The sequence below is a fragment of the Psammomys obesus genome, unplaced genomic scaffold, assembly GCF_907164565.1.
Source record: "Psammomys obesus unplaced genomic scaffold, mPsaObe1.curated_primary_1811, whole genome shotgun sequence".
Taxonomy (NCBI): domain Eukaryota; kingdom Metazoa; phylum Chordata; class Mammalia; order Rodentia; family Muridae; genus Psammomys; species Psammomys obesus.
In genome coordinates, this window is record NW_026596100.1 from 3,412,645 (window position 1) to 3,436,311 (window position 23,667).

Below are 23,667 nucleotides of genomic sequence, written 5' to 3' on the forward strand. Positions count from 1 at the left end.
AGTCAGGGTCCTCTCTCTTGATTAGTTTCTTTAGATGTACAGATTTTAGTAGGTTTATCCTATATTACATAACACAAGATTTTTGCCGAGGTTTTATTTTTTTTATCCTCCCATCACCTCAATAATGACTTTTTAAAAATATATCTAAACATCTTGCACAAAGGTTTTGCTTTTTCTTTTGATAATTTGATTTACAGGGTTATTGTAGAAAAGACGAAAGCAGGAGTGAGTGCTGGACCACGCATGGCTTTCCGTGCTTTCGAAGAAGGTAATTCAGGCCCAAGGGATGACAAAGTTTGATCGTTGCCTTGTTCAGAAGTGGCATGCTAACCCTGTGTTTGACTTATTGTCATCATCTGATATAGTAAGTGTCCTCTGGTAGAGCCCCCGTTTGTCAGGCATTTTATGAAATTACATGGTTTGAGGTAGCTTCTTTGTCCATGGTTCACAGTCTACAGTCACTGTAGAATTAGCAAAGGGACGCAGATACATTTTGAGAAATTCTAAGTAAGTTATTTGTGTCGTATATTCTACTATTTCTAACACCAAACTGGAAAATATTTTAATCATTTTGTGTCTAAAAGAATTAATGGAAATAATTAAACTTGAATATTAAAATCTTTTAGAACTTTTAGATCAAAAGCTGTGGTTTAGTTTTACTGTGAATTTTGAATATTAATAACCTTTCCTATAAACAGCTTTAATATTAAAATGTGATTCATAAGAAAAAAATTTTACTTTTGCTTCTAGAAGTTACTTCTTTCACTTTTTAAACAACAAAGATTAGAATTATTTTCTGTAGTAATAATATTTAGCATTACACTTAGAGTTAACATTTTAATATTTAATATTATTAATCTTTAATCTTATGTTGTTTATCATAATTTGAACTTGTAGTTCACAGTTTGAAATATGAATGAAAAGGTTTGCATGTGATCACAACGTACTTCTTCACATGCACTAATTTTGCATATGTGTTAGACTAGTAGCCATGAATCAATTAGAATTTTCAGATATATTGAACATAAGGACCAATCAGAAAAGTAATACCTTCTTGTTTTACAAATAAATAGTTATTTTAATAGACAAGGATGGTCTAACAATGCTATTGATTTTTAAAACCTGTTGGAAGTGGAACTAAAGCACAGGAAAGTCCTTGAGGGGGAAAGAAGCTAGTCAAGCTGTATACATATGTCATGTTTGCTGACAGTTGGAAAAATGAACATTTCTCATTCCCCCTTTGACTGCATTAAAAGGGCCTTGCAAAAGCTTGTGGACTCAGGTTTCATGCTCTTTGCAACCAAATTCCTTTTCTTTTCATATTGTAAATTTGTAACATGTCCTGTGTAGGCTTTAAGTGAGCGTCCTGCTTTCAGGACTTCTAAAACCCCATTGCTTTGAACAGCATGCCACATGGCAATTCTATAAACATAAAGGGTCCAGCTGTTTGAATGGAAAAATACCATATAAATTACTGTAGGATCTTGTCTGACTATTTTGGAGAACCCAATAGAGTACTTTAAGAGAAAGGGATGCTGCCTTTAAAAGCCTTTGCAGAGCACTGTCATGGTTCTTTGTTTTTTAAAAAAATATTAACATTTTTTCTTTATTATTATTATTTATTAAAATTTATCCACTTCATATCCAAGCTGTAGCCTCCTCCTTCATATCCTCCCAGCCCCACCCTCCCTCCTTCTTCTCCCCCTATGTCCCTCCTCTGTTTTTGTTTTTAGATTATAATCTCAGTCTGGCTATTGAAGGTAAGTTTATGTATACCATGTTGCCTCAATAAAGAAATACTTTTCCAGGTGTGTGTGTGTGTGTGTGTGTGTGTGTGTGTGTGTGCTCTTATCCCTGACCTCCTGCATATAGTTTGTGGGATCTGAAACTATCTTAGTTAGTATACTTAACTACTCACCTTTAACTATAAAATTCATTGAAATGTTTCAGTTGTATCTATTTTTCTTTAAAAGTGACAGTATCTCAGAGTCTGCTTCTGAGTAAAACTGTAGATGCTTTTTTTCCCCACTGGAGCACGTAGCAGCACTTTCTAATACAGCTTGATTTCTCCAAAGTGTGTGTTGGCGGGTGTAGAGTCTTCAGCAAGAAGGTCTTACCATCAAGTTCAGGTAAACAGCCAAGAGTTATTGCAATTGTCTTTATGGTGGTGGTATCTCCAGGACACTCCTGACCATCATCAGAGAAGGTTGTTAAGCCAGAGACTAACAACTGGACAAAGTGCAGGGAGAGTCTATCGTGTTTTCAGTCAAAAATGGAACATCTGTATTACCTATCCACTTGAAGCTCAGGAACCATCGCAGAAGAAACATGTAAAATTTGTAAGGGTTTGGGGTTCAGGGGATACAGAGAAATAGTGTCATTTAGACATGAAGGGCTGCAGGCCACACACACTCAGAGCACCTGTGGTTACCTGTACAAGAACTGTGCATAATCAAGTCAGCATTCCAGCACAGAGGGGAGGAAATCGTGAGGCCCTTGTGGCTTATGACCTGCCTATTGGCTGTAGGTGGCTTCTGGAATAGGGAGAGTCAGTTCTCTTTAAGGGTATGGCTCCTGGTATGTCTACAATTCTCCAGTGGGTGGGGCCACACCCGTGAGAATATGGGTAGCACAAATTGTACATGGTGAGCTATTAAAAAAAAAAAAAAAAGACCTTACTGTTTCCCTCTTCTTTCATAAGATTCTCTGCACTTTGCCCAAAGGTTGCCCATAAGTCTCAGCATATGCATTGTTAGTCTTCAGGGCAGAGCTTTTCAGAGGCCCTCTGTGTCAGGCTCCTGATTTGTTCCCTCTTTTCTCCTTCTTCTGATGTCCATCCTCTTTGCCTTTCTGGATAGGAATTGAGCATTTTAGCAAGAGTCCTCCCTCTTGATTAGTTTCTTTAGGTGTAAAGATTTAGTATGTTTATTCTATATTATATGTCTATATGAGTGAGTATATACCGTGTGCATCTTTCTGCTTCTGGGATAGCTCACTCAGGATGATCTTTTCCAGATCCCACCATTTACCTGCAAATTTCATGATTTCCTTGTTTTTTAACTCCACAAGGAGAGCAACAGAACCAAAAAAAATCTGAGCATAGGGGTCTTTCCTGAGACTGATACTCCAACCAAGGACCATGCATGGAGATAACCTAAGACACCTGCACAGATGTAGCCCATGGCAGTTCAGTATCCAAGTGCGTTCCATTGTAATAAGAACAGGGACTGTCTCTGACATGAACTGATTGGCCTGCTCTTTAATTACCTCCCCCTGAGGGGGAAGCAGCATTACCAGGCCACAGAAGAAGACACTGCAGCCAGTCCTGATGAGACCTAATTGACTAGGATCAGAAGGAAGGAAAAGAAGACCTCCCCTATCAGTGGACTTGGGGAGGGGCATGCATGCAGAGGGTAGAGGAAGGGAGGGATTGGGATGGGAGGAGGGAAGGAACCACAGGGGGGATACAAAGTAAATAAAGTATAATCAATAAAGAATTTAAAAAAAAAGACACTGAGTTTGGAATGTGGTAAGGAAGAAATGACTGGGAGAAGTTCAGGGGAGGAGTATGTATAAATATAGTTAAAATACATGCATGGAAGTCTCAAAGGATTAATAAAATCCTGTATTTTCACAAAGTAAATGTAAACTCCTGGGCAAGTTTTTATTGGGACAGAAGTCTCTTCTGTAAAAGTAGTTTTTTTTTTTTTTTCTTTCCTCATAGGAGGGGGTGAGACAAAAACATGTCTTGGGCTGAGCCCAGAGCATTTCAGTTTCTGTTCTAATTATTACTAGGCCTGGAACTCCAAGCTTCTAGCTTCCATACCTGCTAACCTAGGCCTAGAATGTTTTCAGCCTCTGGGTACTTACCACTGAATAAGCTCACCTTTTCTCATGCTTTTTGAACTCTTGTTCACTGGCTCGACTTAGCCGTTCTGGCTCAAAACTCTTTTCCAAGCTGACTGATCCAAACTGGTTTCTCTCCACTTCTCTCTGAATTGCTCTGCTTGGAAAAACTGCCTCTGAATTACATGAAATGAACTGTGCCCTACTGCATGAATTAAACTACACTCAGCTGCACTCAGCTGAGCTGTGCTGAACTGCCTGTACTATACTGTACTGTACTGAACTCTGAACTCTACTCTACTTCACTGTCTTCTTTACTGAACTCTACTGCATTGCCTTCTCTATTCTCTCTCTACTGTACTCTACTTTCTTCCCTCACCTCTACTGTACTGCTCCTAAGAAGCTTTTTTATTTTTGGCTGCTCTTGTGAGTGTTAGGCATATACTATCTCTTATTCATTCCATCAAATCTTTGATTCTTCACTTTGTCTGGCCTTCAATTATATATCACTTTCAAACATAGGTGCTTCCCTTTCTACAAACTAGCTTTACCTTCATTGTTTGGAGTTAAAGATATGTACTAAGGTTGTGTCTGTATTCCAGCCAGAGGGACTATAAAAGTCTGTCAGTGGATCAGACTGCAGAGACCTAGAAGGTCTTTGGATGTGATCCCTTGCCAGAGCAGTCAAGTTGCTGGTGTAAAATTTATGTTCGCTCTTCAGTTAGAACAGTCCTAGATTTTAGGAACACTAGGGAGGAATACTGAGTCGGGCAATATACTGTGTCTTTATATTATAAGTATTTTTATTTCTAATAATTAATTCTAATGGAATTGTGAGGTAAGGAGAGATTTTATATGACCATACTGGTAATTACATGAGGTAAGGAAAACTCTGGTTAGGAAGTTGACTAAGTGTTAACCAGCTCTCTGTCTCTGCTCCCTGTCTTGTCTCTTCCAAATTCCAGTGAAGGGAACACAGTAAGGTAACCTATAGTCTTCCTTTGTCTCTTTCTTTAGTTGAGGTATTTGGGGACACAAACTAGGTACTTTTCAGGATATTTACACAAATATCCACAGATTGGAACAACTGGAAATTAGATCTTAAAGCATGTGGTTATTTTATGGTTATTTTGAAATAAATTTTGATTGCTTGACATCTAAATCATCTAAATAATATACCCATTACCTCACTTCCTAATAGCTGTTTCAAAGACTTGGGTGTTTTTTTTTTTTTTTTTTCTTTTTAAGCATAGCCTGCTCTCTTGCCTGATGGAGAGGCTAGAGAGAATGGAGATATGAGTAATTATTCAAGGTTCAGTTTCTAGTAACTGGTAAACTATCCTGTGTTCATCATCTGTAGCGTGGAGGTTGAATGGCAATGCCTTTTCATAGCATCTTTGTGGAACACAGTAAAAACTTTGTTGTGAATTTACCACATTGATTCTTGTTATAGACACAGATAGATGGCAACTAGTACATGCTTGAGACTTGGTAGTCTCAGCCAATTATCTTTGTGTTGAATAGAAATTTGGGATTATTTTGGAGAAAGGCAGCATTAACAATGAGACAACTCCGACGTTTCTCCTGTGAGATAATGGAGGAGTTCATCTTCTCACTGAACATCTTAAGTCATGCCAAGTTGATGAGCAAAAATGGATGTGTGGAGAAAAGCACAGAGGACATCGTTTCTGATGTTTTCACGATGTAGACGTGGCTATGAGATTTCACAATAGCCTTCTTTGGAAAGAATAAACACATTGAACTTAATATTGAAGCAAGAATGTCACCCATTTTTTTTTTAATTCACAAGAAAAAGAAAAAGAAACCAGTAAGATTTGATGTACATATTTGTGATGTTATTTTACAGTAAAATGTAAAATGGGATGATTGATTGTCTATTATAGAATCATGCTAATGCTCGCTATGCCCGGAGCTTCTGCACTTGACAAAGAAGAACTTAGATTCATCAAATGTTAAACACATGGCTTTAATGGTTCATATTAGGAGAATTCCTGTGGGAGCTGTGCTGGTTGTGAGGTTGTATTCACTTCACTTATTTCTTTCCTGTGGCTTTCTTATTTCCCAATGGGATGCATTTCATGTGTCCATTATTGCTTTGAAGATTTTTCATTTCTATCTCATGCTTAACACTTGCCATTGACTTTTGTATAACTTATGAGAAACGAATGACATTCCTCCCCATGGGGACTAGTCTCCATAAGGTATATCATCCTGTGCTATTTAGGAAAAAAAAAACACGATAGTTATACCTCTTTTATATTAAAAGAAAATTTTAGTTTTTGGTGCTAGAATTTTGGAAACTTAAACTTTGATTTTCTTTTTCCATGATGATTCTCTTGTTTTTAGAACAAAGTGAAAGGACTGATAGTCTGTGGTTTTGTTTTTAGATATTTTTAAAACCTTTGAATAAAATGACAGCTGAGGTGGTAGAAAAGCACCTCTTTTAAAGGGACTTTTGATTCTTAGCTATCTTTACATTTTTGAACTTCATTTTGGTGATGAACAGAGAAACCTGAACTTAAATAACAATATGTGCTTTGCTGTCCCAGAAAGAGTTTTTGCAGGTGGCATTGAGGAATGTGTTCATAAGAAAAAAAAACAAAAACAAAAACAAAAACAAAAAAACTCAACTCACAATCATAAAGAGAGATTATCTGTTTTTTTAAGTGGTTTCTGTTAGCTGGTAGATGAAAAATGTGGTGTATTTTGAATATAAATTGAGCAGCATCGATAATAAGAGAGAGGGGCGTATATATTGGTGAAGGTGCTTATAGAATGAATCATGGGAAACAGTGAGCTTTTTATTTCAGTCGGCACATCTGTTATTTTTCTATTTTTTTTTTTAAACTTGAATCATTAAACAAAAAGCAGGTTAAGGGAAAAACTACCACAGTTCTTTACATGCAAAGAACAAATTTTTATACTTTTCAATTAAATCTGTACATTTGCCTTTGATTGAATACTCTTTCCTGATAACTTTCAGGCCCATTCTCAGTTCACATAATACCACAGCTCCATGGGTAGTCATCATTTCTGCTACACTTCAAACCTACTTCCCTTGTAAGTTAGAAAGAAGAAGGACACAAATTGCTCAATCTTATCACTTATTTTAAAATTATAAACAGATTACTTGGTACAAAGAATGCCACTTTAAAGGAATTTGGCTGGAGATTTTGGCGAGTAGCATGCACGTGGCTGATGAGAGCAATGATTACTTTAAAATATATATCTGAGCCTATTTCTTTTTTATGTCTTACTGTTGACTTTCTTCCAAAACCAGTTCATTGATTTAAAGCAATCTACGATCTATTTGGAACCAACTTAGGCTCCATTATTTGCATGAAGAACATATGTAAGACTAAATTTTTTTTTCCAGGTCAGAGAGTCCCTGGCTGCTTCTATTAGGATAGAAATAGATATTCACCCTGAATATTTTCATTTATCCTAAGTGTTAGCTTCTGGCAACCTAAGTGGTAGAAACTGGCCTCAGCTTCAATTTGACTTGCACTAAAGAAATGTGAAGGGCAATTTTAACTCAGCCAGGCTTGCATCATCATAAGCACACATTCAGCTTTCATAATTTCTGTGCATTATGAACTATATCTTTCTGCTGTTTCTCCCATGAGACCTGGACAAATGATGAGAACATGGGATTTACTAATATGGGATTTACCAACATTTATTTTATTTTCTCCAACAAACTGATGTGTATCTCACGGTGTATCCTTTATTCCTGACCACTCACTCATCTGGCAACCTGAACGAACTGTGGATTTCTTCTTAGCTCCCCGACCTCTGAGAATGGAGAGTGTCAGAGTTCAGGTCTGATACATCTTGTCTTTTTGAAATTTCCACCTTTTTTATGTTTTTTTGTTTTTTTTTTTTTGGTTAGTCTTAGAAATATGTGTTTGTGTGTGTACGCTAAACATACATATATACAAATGCACACACTCATAACAAGCATTATAATTTTTATACTATATAAAAAAATCTTTGCAATTATTTTTCGAAGTTCTTTCCAGGACTTTACACTTAGACATCTCATTGCCTCTTAGACACCTCCAATATTCTAATATGAATTTCACAGTTTACATTTTAAAAATAAAATGCTGCATATCCTCTTGTGCCGCCAAAACTTCCCATCTCTATTCTCAGTTTATGGCTATGCCATTATGAAGGGGTCAGATCTTAATCATCTGTGATTGTTCTTTCTTCTCTTCTGCATTACATTTTCCATCTGCTTCTGTTTTATTGACCTTTTAAGTGCCATCCTTTTGCCACGCTTTTGCTCTGGCACACTGGAGCATCCTGCTGAAGTCGCCCTCTGCTTGCTCTTTACTCTTTTCAACATCCCTCTTCCCTAGGTGATTTAGAAGCGGAGTCATCATATTACCATTCTTTCCAACTGTAGTCAAACCAGGACGCTCATCTGGACAGAATCCTCATTTTGTTCTCTGGTCAGCTGCAAATAACAACAACAACAACAAAATATTTTGCAATGACCTGCGAGCTTGTGAGTGACCTGGTTTCTCATCACCCTTTGGACTAGATCTCATTACACTCAGTGCTGCATTAACTTCCTAAATGTCTCTCTCTTTTTAAAAATTATTTATACAGTGTATTCATTCACTTTGTATCCCGGCTGTGGCCCCCTCCCTCGTCTCTTCCCAATCCTCCCTCTCTCTGTCTTCTCCTCCTATGCCCCTCCCTAGTCTACTGATAGGGGCAGTCTACTTTCATGCGGGGGTTGGGCGGGAAAGGGTACCTCTTCTTTTGGACAAAGTGAAAGTGTGTAAAAATGTGAATAACAACGCCTCCATCCTCCTTTTCTCCCCATTTTTCACATTCCCCTTCTCCATCTTTTTTCATAAGGAGCATCCCAGTACTGGGGCAGGGGATAGACCTGGGATGCCATGCCAGAGTGAGGAGCCTACCTTCTCTTCTTGCTTTGGTTGTGAAGAAAGTGGCCATTTGTCCCAGCCTTAGTCTCAACCCGGATTTTCTACAGTTACTTGAATTAAGACTATCTTTTATGAAAAAAAAAAAAAAACCCATAAAAAAAGAAACTTACAGGTCAGCTGTTTCACAGTTGTGGAGCCTGATCTACTTCATAAAGGGAGTGTGCAGGTGATTGTTGACCTAAAACTTCAACGTGGTGAGATCTACAATCACCCAGAAAACTCACCTTCGGGCGCAACTGTGGGCTATAAAGTTGGTTAGGTTAATGCTCGCAATGCCCAGAGCTTCTGCCCTTGAGAAGGAAGAACTTAGATTCACCAAATGTTAAACACACGGCTTTAATGGTTCATATTAGGAGAATATCTGTGGAGCTGTGCTGGTTGTGAGGTTGTATTCACTTCACTTATTTCTTTCCTGTGGCTTTCTTATTTCCCATGTCCCTCCCCTAGTCCATGAATAGGGGAGGTCCTCCTCCCCTTCTATCTGACCCTAACCTATTAGGTCTCATCAGGACTGGCTGCATTATCTTCCTCTGTGGCCTGCCTAGTAGGGCTGCACCCCCAGGAGGAGATGATCAGAGCGCCTGCCACTGAGTTTATGTCAGAAAGAACTTCTGCTCCCCTTACTAGGGTACCCACTTGGAGACTGATTCTATAGGCTACATCTGAGCAGGGGTTTTAGGTCCTCTCCATGCATTATCATTTGTTGGGGTATCAGTCTCTGCTGGGCCCCCATGGCCCAGTTTTTGGCTCTGCTGATCTCCTTTTGGAGCTCTATTGGTCTTTCTTAATGTAGAAAATAAAGACTGTAAAAAGCTCTACTAAGGGCAGAAAATTCCAATTTTATTTTTCTTACACTATTATATCTTCTGTATCTAGAATAGAGCTTGGTAACTCATAAATGATCATTAAATATTAAGGAAGAACAACAACAAAAGAAAAGTATCAAATTCATTGTGCCTTTTCTTCAGTGATTTGAAAACAGATATAAGAATGTTATGAAAACAAGACCTGACTAGGACTTGGGATGACATCAAGATTTATTAGAAATGTGATCATAAGTAAATCTCATAAACCTTTTAAATTTCGGGCATCATAAGTGTGATTACAGAGCTTAAGTGAGGTAATGTATGGAAAGTGCTTGTCAACTGTTCAGCATTTTTCTAGGTTATTAATGTTCTCCCCCCGGGATGAGTTCACTTAATCTTACAAATGCGTTCATTTTATCAGCACTAGATTAACCTGTCTATATTTGTTCAAGTCATTTTATCTTGAGTTTTTGTAATCCCTTCTCTATATTAATATAAATACTTTTAATTGGTAAGCATTAAGTGTTTACTGAATGTTTACTAATGGGATTCATGTTATAATAGGTATAATATAATGAGCATCACACACAGTTGATGTAGTAATCAAAATGTATTTAAACATGATTTAATTTTTATTATTTATTTGGCCCCATGCATTTTTCTAAGTACTTTACAAGTATGAGAATGTTCAATAGTTTGAATAACATAATAATGCAATAATATTTCTATTTTTCTGAAGAAAAAAACTGGGATAGATTAACCTAGTCATAATTTATAATATTTGTGAGATTAAATTCATAAATGTATTCTATATACCTAAAGTTAAAATAATTTTGAAGTTAGTACTATGGGTTTAAAAATAGGACATTTTACATGAATACTACCCAAGGGTCTGATAAAAATAGGCTTTGAAGCATTAACTGTTGATTGACTTTTAACATAGTCTATGACACTTATAGTCACCATGACTTTGATAGGCTATATAAAGTATTTTTGTGTCAGTCTTCAGCACAAATTTTAAAGAATAACATTGAATACTTTCAATGTCACATAAAGCATTGGACTTGCATAAATATTCTATCTTTTTATATACATTTATAATATCCCAAATTATATTTACTTATGGAATGGGTTTTTGCTACATATGGTCTTTATCTTTTCTTCTTTCTTAGGTTTATCTCAGATATTTTTCCTTACTTGGATCCTTAGCATTCATTGTCAATATGTATCTTTCTTCCTCTTAAAATTACTTATAATAGATCTTCATTTATTTTTTTCTTCTTTTACCATAATTCTTCAAGTCTACTTGGGTTAATATTCATTAAGAAAGTTTCTTTACAATTTGCATGGATACAGTGGTCATTTTATATACCAATTCATAGTACAAATAGTATTGAAGAATATAACCTGTAACAAGCATTAAGCAAGATAGGCACAATCCTATTCCTAAAATGTAATTGAGGAAGGCAGTGCTGTACAACTAAGAGAATAGGAGAATTATGTTTGGTGCTTTGTCATGATGTACACAGCTAAATGTGTCAAAATCGGAAAGCAGAATGTTTTTGTATTTGGCATTATGGACTGAGGTAGATATCATCACGCTAAAAGAAATAAGCCAAGGATAGTGTAGAGAGGGCCATAACATCTTGATCATATGTAAAATAGAAAATTTTGATCTCATATAAACTGGGAGTAAGTGGTCTCTACTCAATTCTCAAAACAGCAGAATAGAGTGGTGGATGAAGAAATCTTCATCAATGGATAATGAGTTACAATCAGATAGGAACAAGATTTTCTGGTGTATTATTATTGCACAGAACATTGACTGTAGATAATAATAATACTCATTTATTTTAATGAATTAGAAGAGATAATGAAAGCTTTGCCATAAATACATGGCGAAAACGATTGAAGGAATGGATATATTTAATTTGGTTTAAATACTGTACAGTGTATATGCACATAGACACATTACATGGTTCCCCACTAATACATATAATTTTTATGTTATTATGTTTTTGTTAAAAAGCTTGCAAAAGAAAACATAGTGTAGTTAGAAAACAGTGAGAAAAGGGAGAATACACAGGATGAATGCAGAGAGGCGAGTATGGGTCAGAGAAATTAATTTGAGTTTCTTTTCTGGAAAAGCTATCCTCAGGACAGGGGATGGATAATGCATGTTCGAGTATTTAAAAATCTTCCCTGGCTTTAATGTGACAAGTTCTACCAGAGCCCAAGGAAGGACTATATGTCCTTGAGCTGTGGCAGTCACAGTGGTCAGCTCACTGACTGCTGTCTTGCTTCCCTCATTTTGCTGAGGTGAAACACCATGAGGGGAAAACAGCAAAGTGGAGACAGGGTTTATTTTGATTCACGGTGAAAGGGTGCAGTCCCTCATGGAGGCGACGTCAAAGCAGGGAACACAGAAAGGTTGATGAAGGCTCGAGCGCCAGTTACTCTTTCTTTCTCCTATGGTCCAGGATCCCAGCCCCCAAAACAGCATCGCTAACAGTGGGAGGCTCTTTCCATCTCAAGGAGCCTAACCAACTTTATAGCCCACAGTTGCGCCTGAAGTTGAGTTTTCTGGGTGATTGTAGATCTCACCACGTTGAAGTTTTAGGTCAACAATCACCTGCACACTCCCTTTATGAAGTAGATCAGGCTCCACAACTGTGAAACAGCTGACTTGTAAGTTTCTTTTTTTATGGTTTTTTTTTTTTTCATAAAAGATAGTCTTAATTCAAGTAACTGTAGAAAATCCGGGTTGAGACTAAGGCTGGGACAAATGGCCACTTTCTTCACAACCAAAGCAAGAAGAGAAGGTAGGCTCCTTACTCTGGCATGGCATCCCAGGTCTATCCCCTGCCCTAGTACTGGGATGGGAGCTAGTCTAGCCTGCTATGCCCAGATCTGTTCCTTATGAACAGATGTTGGGGAAGGGGAATGTGAAAAATGTGGAGAAAAGGAGGATGGAGGCGTTGTTATTCACATTTTTACACACTTTCACTTTGTCCAAAAAGAAAAGGTATCCTTTTTTTTTCCACATGACAGTAGACACATTTGATTTTGACAATTAGCCTGATAGAGTTATTATTTCAAGATATGTAATATTAGATCAAGTCACAGCAAGTGATATTTTTAGGGGACATTCTGATATGGTAAAGTCATTGATCTCTCTAATGTAATGTGCATTTGTATCTGGCATCTTTCCTAGCAACAGTTTATAGCAGTAGCACAGGAGGGGACAGTCTCCTGCAGCCTGATGTGGTATCACACTGGTAGGATATGAGATCGTGAGCTGAAGTCCAGGAGTGTAATTTAACAGGCTATTTACTCCATTTCATCTGACATCGCTTGATAGACAAATCTGTTGTTTTGTCTTGAAAATGTCGTATGATTTCCCTAATTCCAACGTGTTTCTTTTCATCTTAATCAAAATAAGCGAACAACTGGATATTTCATCTTTGGGCACATGGTTCTTTCTTTAACCTGATTTCATGAAAACCTGTTTTGCTTTAGGGATAATATTAATCATATAATGCTTTTGCATTGTGAAAATGTTCTGGTGCAAAGTCCTAGGTCTGAGAAGGGAAGTAGATAAGAAGTCCCACCAGTAACCATTGATCCATTTGCAACTGATACCTGCCGGGAAAGGGAAAATCACTTTTCCTCAACTGAGTCTCACTGGCAAAACCAACCATCCTCCAAGGCAGGCCCATGCTCAGGAGAAGGTGGCCAATACAGTTTGTTTCCTTTTCATGTGTTTTATTTTGATTTTTTTAAAAATCTTACCTGTCTTGTTTGTTTGTCTTGATTTTTGCTTTTGTTTTTGAGATAGAGAATGAGAATGAAGCTGAGTTACAAGGGATATGGGAAGGATCCAGAAATCAGGAGAGGAGAAAATGATCATATTACATGAAAATTTTAAATATATACAGAAAATACTCTGGTAACTTTTTCTACCCTTTATTCATTGTAGTCACAATAAAGAATAAAACATTTACCTTATGTTTATTTACTGTATGTAAGCTCTGTCAGTAACACATTTATTTTAGAAAAAAAAAACTTTCAAAGAGCAGCATGGAGACGATTTTACATAAAGTAGTCCTAAGTAATACTTACAGAAAATATTTTTAATATTGTGTTTCAAACTTTGGGAGAAAGATGCACATTACTAATTATCTGTATAGGAGAAGCTAACCCCTGGGTCTCTGATTACAATGGGCTATAAAACATTTGAATGTGGGCTCCATGGAAAGCTAGATCTCACCATTTGGTAACATTTGCCTTCTGGATCCTCACCACAGTTGAGGTATAGAAAGTCTATCCTCTAATGTTAGGATATGAGTTATTAAAAGGTGTAGTATCTTTTCTTGATTTGTACTCATGGGTTCAGTGACAAACAGGAGTGTACAATACATTTTCTGTACCTAGGTTTCCCTGTTCAGACAGTGAAGGTTTTAGGCAATGTCTAGGCTGTTACCCCGAACAGACACTGGGTTCTTTTATAGGTTGTCTCACACCATTGTAAGCTACACCCACGCAGACAAGAGGATAGCCTGTGGCTCTCTTTTCACCCTCTTTCGCTTTTGACATCAGGTGGCCTGTGTGTTATTAAGGCTGGCAGAGCTGATACTGGTTCAACCTGTGCAGTACCAATATGATGACTTATTTGGACAAAATGGCTCCTGGTAGCCACTTCCGTGGCTCTGTGTTGACAGCTTTTGTCTTATTGACTGTCTATTGTCACCACAAGATACTTTCTTGTGGGCTACAACTACAATAAGAAGCCAGGAGAGAGGCCTGAAGTCCTTGCCCTAACAGGATCAAAAGACTGCGGAGAACAGAGCAAATTTTGTATTTGACTGGAAGGCAGAAAAGCCTAAGTTCCAAAGAATCACCTTTAAGTTCCATGTGCAAATGCATCTGTTTCTTTTGGCAGGACACAGCGGTACACCTGTGATCTCAGGTCCTAGGAGGCAGGAAGATCATAAATTTGATGCCACCCTGGGCTACTGGGGTAACTGTGAGCTAAAAAATAAAATAAAGGAAAGCAAATAAAAACAAAACAAAAAAAACCCCTTTCTTTGTATTAGATGAATTGTAAAGGGGGTAAAATTGATACAAGAAGATAATGATTAACTCTATTTGAATCAATAATTTTATATTTCATATAATTTATATAAAAGGTATGTTATTACATTTTTTTTCACAAACACAGACTAAAACTAAGAATCAACTACAGTTTTGACATTTAGGAATGTACTTTTAACTATTTGATATATTTATGACCAGTAATTACCACAGTCATATAAAATGAGTTATTTTATATGTAAGCATACCCTTTTTATATTAGGCAGGTAATATTTTGGGTATTGTTTAAGTAAATCTGGTTTTGGTAACATAGGGCAGACTGGGAAAATCAAGAACTTCCTTGAGTGTGAAGTGTAAAATCATATAACAAGAATTCTGGTTCTTGGAAATGTGTGCTTTATAAACATGAGGCATTACTGAAATCATAAAAACATTGCTGCCAAACCAGCAATTGCTATTTGATAGCTATTGAAGGCAATAGGAAATCTAAAGAGAACTAAAATAAGAATGTGTCTAGAAGTTTCAAAAGTAATAACCAAAATTCAAATTTAAATAAAAAGTACAATTTAGGGAGGAATTAAATCATTCTTTAAACATAAAAGCAGTTTCAACATAAAACTCTGGAAAATACAATGCTAATGAGATGTCAGAGCTCAGTGGTGGAGTGGGTGTGTAACCTGTAAAAGACCCTGGGGTCTATCCCAGAAGAACAAAGAGAAAAATTTAGAAAGGAGAAACAGCAACTAAAAGTAGGAGAATTGTTTGAGGCCAGTCTAGCATCCACAGTGAGTTACAGGACAGCCAGGGCTACATATTAAGGATATCTCTCAAACAACGGGGAATGATAACAACGAATTCAGTACTGCTTGAAGTTTTAAAATGAAAAATAGTGATTGTAAAACAAGGCAAGTGCACGGACTTTTATTTCCAACCAAGAGTGGTGCGTGTATTAGAGATTGCAGAATTGCCTTCCGTTGTTAAACTCCCTGGTTTTGGGAGCAGCAGGGGCAGGTGCACAGTCAAAGGAAGTACAGGACACACCAGAATATAGAGTTGAGAGGCCACTCATTATTTGCAGGCGACGTGAGTGCTCTAGAGATATAGTTTCATCAATCAACTGATCTTTTGCTGTTATTGTTGTTGTTTATTATAAATGTGTGCCATATTGATAATATTTATGTTACGCTACTAGGAGAAATGGGAAGAATGCAAAATTACATGTAATACGGTTTCTAAAATAGGTGGGGAGATGCAATTTCCAAACGATGCATTAGTTATAATTGTCTAGGGTAATACTTTGCATTAGTTTTCATTCAGCTTATCCTGCTTTCTTTTAGATTCTATAAATTATATATATGAATAATGATGTTAGTATATGATATTAACAACTGTATATGCATGCATAAATAAATTGACACAGACTTGGTTTTAGTTCTTAGCCAATCTACTACTTAGAATATCAACAGGGTACCAGTCATGTCTCTTCATGGCTGCCTCCATTCTCTGGTACTCAGTACACCTCTTCTCCTTGTTCTGGTCTTAAAACTTTTCTTCGTACTTTGTGAGAGCCTTCACACTCACTCAGATTGCCGTATAAGTAGGTTGGGAAGAATGAGGATGATAAGGGCCAGGTGCCTAACAGTGCATGCTGTGTTGTTCCGATGGCCAGAAAAAAAAAAAATGGTGTACGAACAGTGGGAGACTTCTGGTTAATGTAAGGCAATCCATTTTATGTTTTGCAAGATAATTTTGAGTGGAGAGATAAGTTTGGAAGTAGGGAGCAGAGAGAAGACCGCAGTAATGCTTTAAGCAGAGCAAACCGCAGGGCTTGAGGGTGAAAGTAGACAGCAGGGAAGTGTGGAAGCTGCTCTTACGGTATAGGAAAGATGGGCTCTTTCACTACTCTGGATAATTTTAACCACCAGCTTGACACAGCCTAGAATCGTCTGAATCTTAACGTACGTATTGCCAAGGTCAAATTGTCTAGATGTATGTCGGTCCAATTACTGGGGACAGCACCATTCCTTGGGCAGGTGGTCCTGGGGTGTCTAAGAAGGCAGTGAAACAAGTCACCAAGTAAGTCAGCAAGTAGGGTTTCTCCCGTTTGTGCTTCAAGTTCCTGCTTTAGGTTTTGCCCTGACTTTCTTTTTCTTTTTTTTTTTTTTGTATTTTATTTTTTTCTTATCAGTTACATTTTATTAACTCTGTACCCCAGCCGTGTCCCGATCCCTCATTCCCTCCCAGTCTCTCCCTCCCTCCCTCCTCTCCACCGTGCCCCTTGCCAAGTCCACTATTAGGGGGGACCTCCTCCCCATTCATCTGATCCTGTTTTATCAGGTATCTTCAGGACTGGCTGCAAAGCTCTCCTCTGTGGCCTAACAGGACTGCTCCTCCCTTGGGGGGGTGGGGAGGCCAAAGAGCCAGTCATTGAGTTCTTGTTAGAAATAGTCCTTGTTCCCCTCACTATGGGAAACCAATTGGTTACTGAGTTACCACAGGCTACATCTGAGCAGAGGTTCTAGGTTACATTCATACATGGTCCTTGGTTGCATGTCAGTCTCAGAAAAGACCCTGTGCGCAGATATCTTTGGTCCTTGTGGAGCTCTTATCCTTTCCTCATCAGACTAACTCCCCTTCTTTCTTATGATTCCCTGTACTCTGCCAAAGGTTTGGTCATGAGTCTTTGCTTTGAAAACACTGCTAGTTAGAGTCTTTCCAATGCGCTCAGTAGACTCCTGTCATACGTTCAATGCACATCCCATCTGTCATTCTAAACGAGGATTGATCATCTTACCCCATGTCCACTCTCTTGATTATCTTTTTTAGGTGTACAGATTTCATTATGTTTATTATATCTTATAGGTCTATATAAGTGAGTATATACCATGTTTGTCTTTCTCCTTCTGGGATATTTCACTCAGGATGATCTTTTCTAGGTCCCACCATTTGCCTGCAAATTTCATGATTTCCTCCTTTTTGATTGCTGAGTAGTATTCCATTGTGTAAAAATACCACAATTTCTGTATCCATTCCTCCGTTGATGGACATCTGGGTTGTTTCCAGGTTCTGGCTATTACAAATAAAGCTGCTATAAACATGGTTGAGCAAATATCCCTTTTGTGTACTTGAGCAAAGTTTGGGTATATACCTAGCAGTGGTATAGCTGGGTCTTGAGGAAGCACTATTCCTAATTGTCTTAGAAAGCACCAGATAGATTTCCAGAGTGGTTGTACCAGTTTACATTCCCACCAGCAGTGGAGGAGGGTTCCCCTTTCTCCACAACCTCTCCAGCATGTGTTGTCCCTTGAGTTTTTCATTTTGGCCATTCTGATGGGTGTAAGGTGATATCTCAGGGTCGTTTTGATTTGCATTTCCCTGATGGCTAATGAGGATGAGCATTTCTTTAAGTGTTTCTCTGCCATTCGATATTCCTCTGTCAAGAATTCTCTGTTTAGCTCTGTTCCCCATTTTTTAATTGGATTACTTGGTTTGCTGCTTTTCAGCTTCTTTAGTTCTTTGTATATACTCGATATTAGTCCTCTGTCAGATAAAGGGTTAGTGAAGATTCTTTCCCAATCTGTAGGCAGGCGTTTTGTTTTGATGACAGTGTCCTTTGCTCTACAGAAGCTGTTCAGTTTCATGAGGTCCCATTTATTGATTGTTGCTCTTAGAGCCTGTGCTGTTGGTGTTCTGTTCAGGAAGTTGTCTCCTGTGCCAATGAGTTCTAGGCTGTTCCCCACTTTTTCTTCTAACAGATTTAGAGTATCTGGTTTTATGTTGAGGTCTTTGATCCACTTGGACTTTAGTTTTGTGCAGGGTGATAAATAGAGATCTATTTTCATTTTTCTGCATGTGGACATCCAGTTGGACCAGCACCATTTGTTGAAGATGCTGTCTTTTTTCCATTGAATGGTTTGGCTTCTTTGTCAAATATCGACTTTCTTTAGTAAGTGGACACTAAACCTTTTCCTATTCTAAGTTGATTTTGGTCAGAGTATTTTAACACAGCAACAGAGAGGAAATTAGAATGGAAATTGGAACTAAACAAGTAGGATGTTGCTGTGATGAATCTTACGAGGTAGCTTCTTACACTGCTGGACTATTTTGTTGGAAGAGTGTGGAAGCATTTGGAACTTTGAGCTAGAAAAGCCATTGAGTGCTTGGAGCGGAATGCATCATTCTTGTGGAGGCTTGGAAGAAAGTGTTATGGAGCCAGTTGGGAACTGTGGCACTTGGCTCATGAGGTTTCAGAACACCAAAAAAGAGGCTAGTGAAACAGGGGACATGGGATATGTGTATATTTTGGCCAATTAATCTGTGTCTATTGATCAGTGCAGACCAGCACCACGGAGTAAAATCTGTGTATCGCTGGGATAATAAGAAAATATTTTCTCAGAGTTAGCATAGATGTATGGTTCAGGAGAGGCTTCATTTCAAGAAAACAAAAGAAATTGGAAAAATAGTATCCACTTTACATGGATTTCAGCAAAAGCTAAATTCTGTTTTCTGTATTGATCACACATGACTCTGTAAAACACCCAAAAGGATATCAGGATCAGAGGTTAACATCTTATTTTATTTGAGCTTCATAAATGTGTTATTAAATTCTTAAATTAATGGCTAACATAAGGAATGTATTTGCCTTTCTATATTTTTAAATGACAGAAAATATAGATTTATAGAGAACTGGTTTTTCTTTGCTCATTTCCTTTTTACTCCTCTCCCTTTTATCTTTTTTTTTTTAAACTACAATTTTGGGGCCCTTTTATTCTTGACTCTCAATGCTTTCTCCTTCACACTAGCCGAACAACAAAGGTATGTTTTGGAGACCACTTGATTTTTCTACCTGAAATGAGCTGAGCTGAGAAAAAGCTGGAAAGAAACATGCCTTGGTCTCTGTATTTCAGAGCATTGAAAGAATGGAATGTGATCATGTCAGGACAAAGACCGGAGAGAGAGAAGCTACTTCACACGGGAAGCCTGTTCACGTGAGAAACATGTTCCAGAAGCCATCTGCTGAGGAAAAAGGAACACTAAAAGCGATAAAAAGTCAGAGGGAAAAACTTTCAAAGCAACTGAAAGGAAGCAATTAGCTCTTCAAAACAAGAAAGGAAATTGGGAAAAAAATCATTCGGTAGAGAGCAAGAACATAGATTTCTTTAAAAAACATATAAAACATTTTTAAAAAATTTTCTAGCAGAGAAGAATATTAGGCAATGCTTTATTACAGGCATAGGAACTACAAGTGGACAGCCAGGAGTGAGCAAAGATGATTGACTGCCATGGCAACCAGGAGGTGCCTGTGTCCACTGTGGAAAAGAAGAGGAGAGTTTCTCAAGTGAGGGTGGGAAAGTTACTTGCATTCCCCCCACCCCCCCGTATGATAAAGATTCCCAAGCCATTTGTATGGGAGGACTCTTCTTTCCCCCTCTCTTAAAACAATATTTGCTGCATAATGGACCAAGATAGGCTCTATTGTATACACACCTAATGGGTCACAGCACAACTTACCGTGTGAATTCGGCAACACTGGAGCTGACCTACCTCCTTACAGTAACACTATCTCACTGGTGACAGAAGGAAGAAACAGTACTGGCCAATTATTCTATACATTTCTAAAGGCTTATCTCTAATGCTGTCTTTTATTATGTCCCAAGCCATCAGCAATTCTTCAACCCCACTTTGAGTTATACTGATAAGAAATATTTTTGCCTCTGTTGGTCTCCTTGTGGAGCTGCTGTCCCCTCCAGCTCTTTCTGTCTCTCCCTTCTTTCATAAGATTCCCTGCACTCTGCCCAAAGTTTGGCTATGAGTCTCAACATCTGCTTTGATATCCTGCTGGGTAGAGACTTTTAGGGGCTCTTTTTGGTAGGCTCCTGTCCTGTTCCCTGTTTTCTCCCACTTCAGATGTCTATCCTGTTTGCCTTTCTGAATGAGGATTAAGCATCTTCTCTAGGGTTCTCCCTGTTGTTCAGTTTCTTTAAGGCTATAGATTTTAGTATGTTTATCCAATATTATATGGCTAATATCCACTTATAAGTGAAAATATACCCTGTGTATCTTCCTGCTTCTGGGATACCTCACCCAGATCTTTCCTAGTTCCATCCATTTGCCTGCAAATTTCATGATTTCCTTGTTTTTAATTGCTGAGTAGTATTTCACTGTGTAACTGTACCACACTTTCTGAATCAGTGAGGGACATCTAGTTTGCTTCCAGATTCTGGCTATTATGAACAACGCTGCTATGAACATAACTGAGCAAAAATTTGGGCCTAGGGGCCCTGCAGAAACTGATGAATCAACCAAGGACTGTGTGTGGAGAGAACCTAGAGCCCTTGCTCAGATGTAGCCATGGCAGTTCATGGCTCAGTCTCCATGGCAGTTCCCTAGTAAGGGGAGCAGGAGCAGTCCCTGGCAGGAACTGGTTGCCTGCTCTTGATCACCTCCCCCTGGGAGGTGCAGTCTTACTAGACCACATAGAAAGAATCCAGGCAGTCTTGATTAGACCTGATAGGCTATGGTCAGAGAGTAGGGAAGGACTACCACTGCTATCAGTGGACTAGGGGAGGGCTGTGGGGATAGGGAGGAAGAGTGGGTAGAACTGGGAAGAGATGAGGGAGGGGGCTACAGGTAGGATACAAAGTGAAATTGTAATAAATAGTAATAATAAAGAAAAACTTTAAAAAAAAGTAATATTTCGACTTTATTCTAGGTTTGTTGAGAAAGGTATAAGAGCAGGGTTTTCAAAAGCTAAGAAAAAGAGAAAATTTGTATTCTGAATCATGAACAAGAACAGACAAAACAGAAACAAACAAACAAGCAACGATACTGGAGGGCAGCAAGGACAAAGAGTATATAAATTTATTGTTAATAACATGTAAACTGTAGTTTAAATGTTTAAAAATGGATTTGATATATATATATCAAATATATATATATGAGTTTCTTAGATATTGAAAGTAAACTTAGGAGGTGAAGAGATAATCAATGGTGATACAGTTTTTATTTGAACTATCTGTGTAGATTCACATCTTGAGATGGGGAGGGAAGGCATGGACATAAAAATGGTGGAATCAATAGATTAACTTTGATTATGTTTAATATGAATTTTTTACAAGTGAAACAAATGCATTTAAGAAAATTTTTATATGTTCAGGTGGTTATCCTGTAGTGGGATTAATATAAGAATTTTTAGGAACTCGAGAGAAGGTTTGGTGAGGTATCCCAAAAGCAGAAAGACACACATGGTATATACTCACTTATATAGACCTATAAGATAGGATAAACATGCTGAAATCTATACACCTAAAGGAGATAAACAAGAAAGAGTCCCCAGGTTAAGATGATCAATCTTCACTTAGAAAGACAAATGGGATGGATATTGGATGTAGGAGAAAACAAGCAATAGGACAGGAGCCTACCACAGAGGGCCTCTGAAAGACTCTACCTAGCAGTGTATCAAAGCATATACTAAGACTCATAACCAAACCTTCGGCAGAGTGCAGGAAATCATAAGAAAGAAGGGAGATTAATAAGACCTGGAGAGGACAGGAGCTCCACAAGGAGCAAATATATCTGAGCACAGGGGTCTTCTATGAGACTGTTTCTCCAACCAAGGACCATGTATGGATATAACCTAGAACATCTGCTCAGATGTAGCCCATGGTAGCTCAGTATCCAAGTTTGTACCCTAGTAAGGGGAATAGGAACTGTCTCTGACATGAACTCAATGATTGGTTCCTTTACCACCCCCCACCCCGAGGGAGGAACAGCCTTGCTAGGCCACAGAGGAGGACATTGCAGCCAGTTCTGAAGATACCTGATAAGCTAGGATCAGATGGAAGGGGGGAGGTCCTCCCCTAGCAGTGGACTTGGAAAGGGACAGGAAGGAGATGAGGGAAGGAGGGTGGGATTGGGAGGGAATGAGGGAGGGGGCTATGGCTGGGATACAAAGTAAATAACCTGTGATTAATATTAAAAAAATAAAAATTAAAAAATTAAAGAAATGAATGAAAAAAACTAAAAAAAAAAAAAAAAAAAAAGACCACCACTTTTCCAAAGGACTCAAGCTTGGCTCTGAGAACATCTATGGTGGCTCAGAACCATCTGTAACTCCAACCCCAGGGGATCTAAAACTCTCTTCTGGCCCCAGAAGTACCAGGCATGGATGTGGTGCTCAGACACACAGGCAGGCAAAACACCTATACATATATAATTAAAAACAATGAAAAATAGATAACTTATTTCCCTGATCCCAAGTTGTACATAATATTAACAGTGACTTTGACGATCTAATGGGTTGTTCTGATGCTCAGACTCTTAACCAACAGTTAGGTCTCTGTTGCCAGCCAGAAAAAAAAAAAAAAAAAGCTGCCCTTAAGTGGATAAATGACCAGGTAAGAACAAAGGGTTCCAAATATATGGATCCCATCTGAACATTGTCACACACACACACACACACACACACACTTTCTCTCTCTCTCTCTCTCTCTCTCTCTCTCTCTCTCCCTCCCAATATTTATATAAACTTCAGATTAGGAAGAAATAGAGTGAATTTGGAGTTAGACTACAAACATAAGTCCAGAGTTGAACTGAGGTGATCCGGATGTTAAGGTTTCTTTGGAAATGCCTTAGCTTATGGAAGAAAGTGCCCAAAACAGACGACAGAGAAAAGTCAGAAACTTCTTTAGAGTTTCATAGAATAACCTCTGGATTCCCACTCACTGCCTTCCAAGGTCATGGAAAATATGACCCCAGTAATGTTCCTGGTAAAGTCTGGAAAGCACAATGGCAGTCAAATTCTCAGTTTGGCTGGTAAGAACATGCAAACTGTCTGAAGAGTATCTTAAGGGCGAATTCTCTTAAGGGCACATGGACCAGGATTGACTTAGTAGTATCTTAACCTCCTGCTCAATTTTACATTCTCCAACTTTATGTAA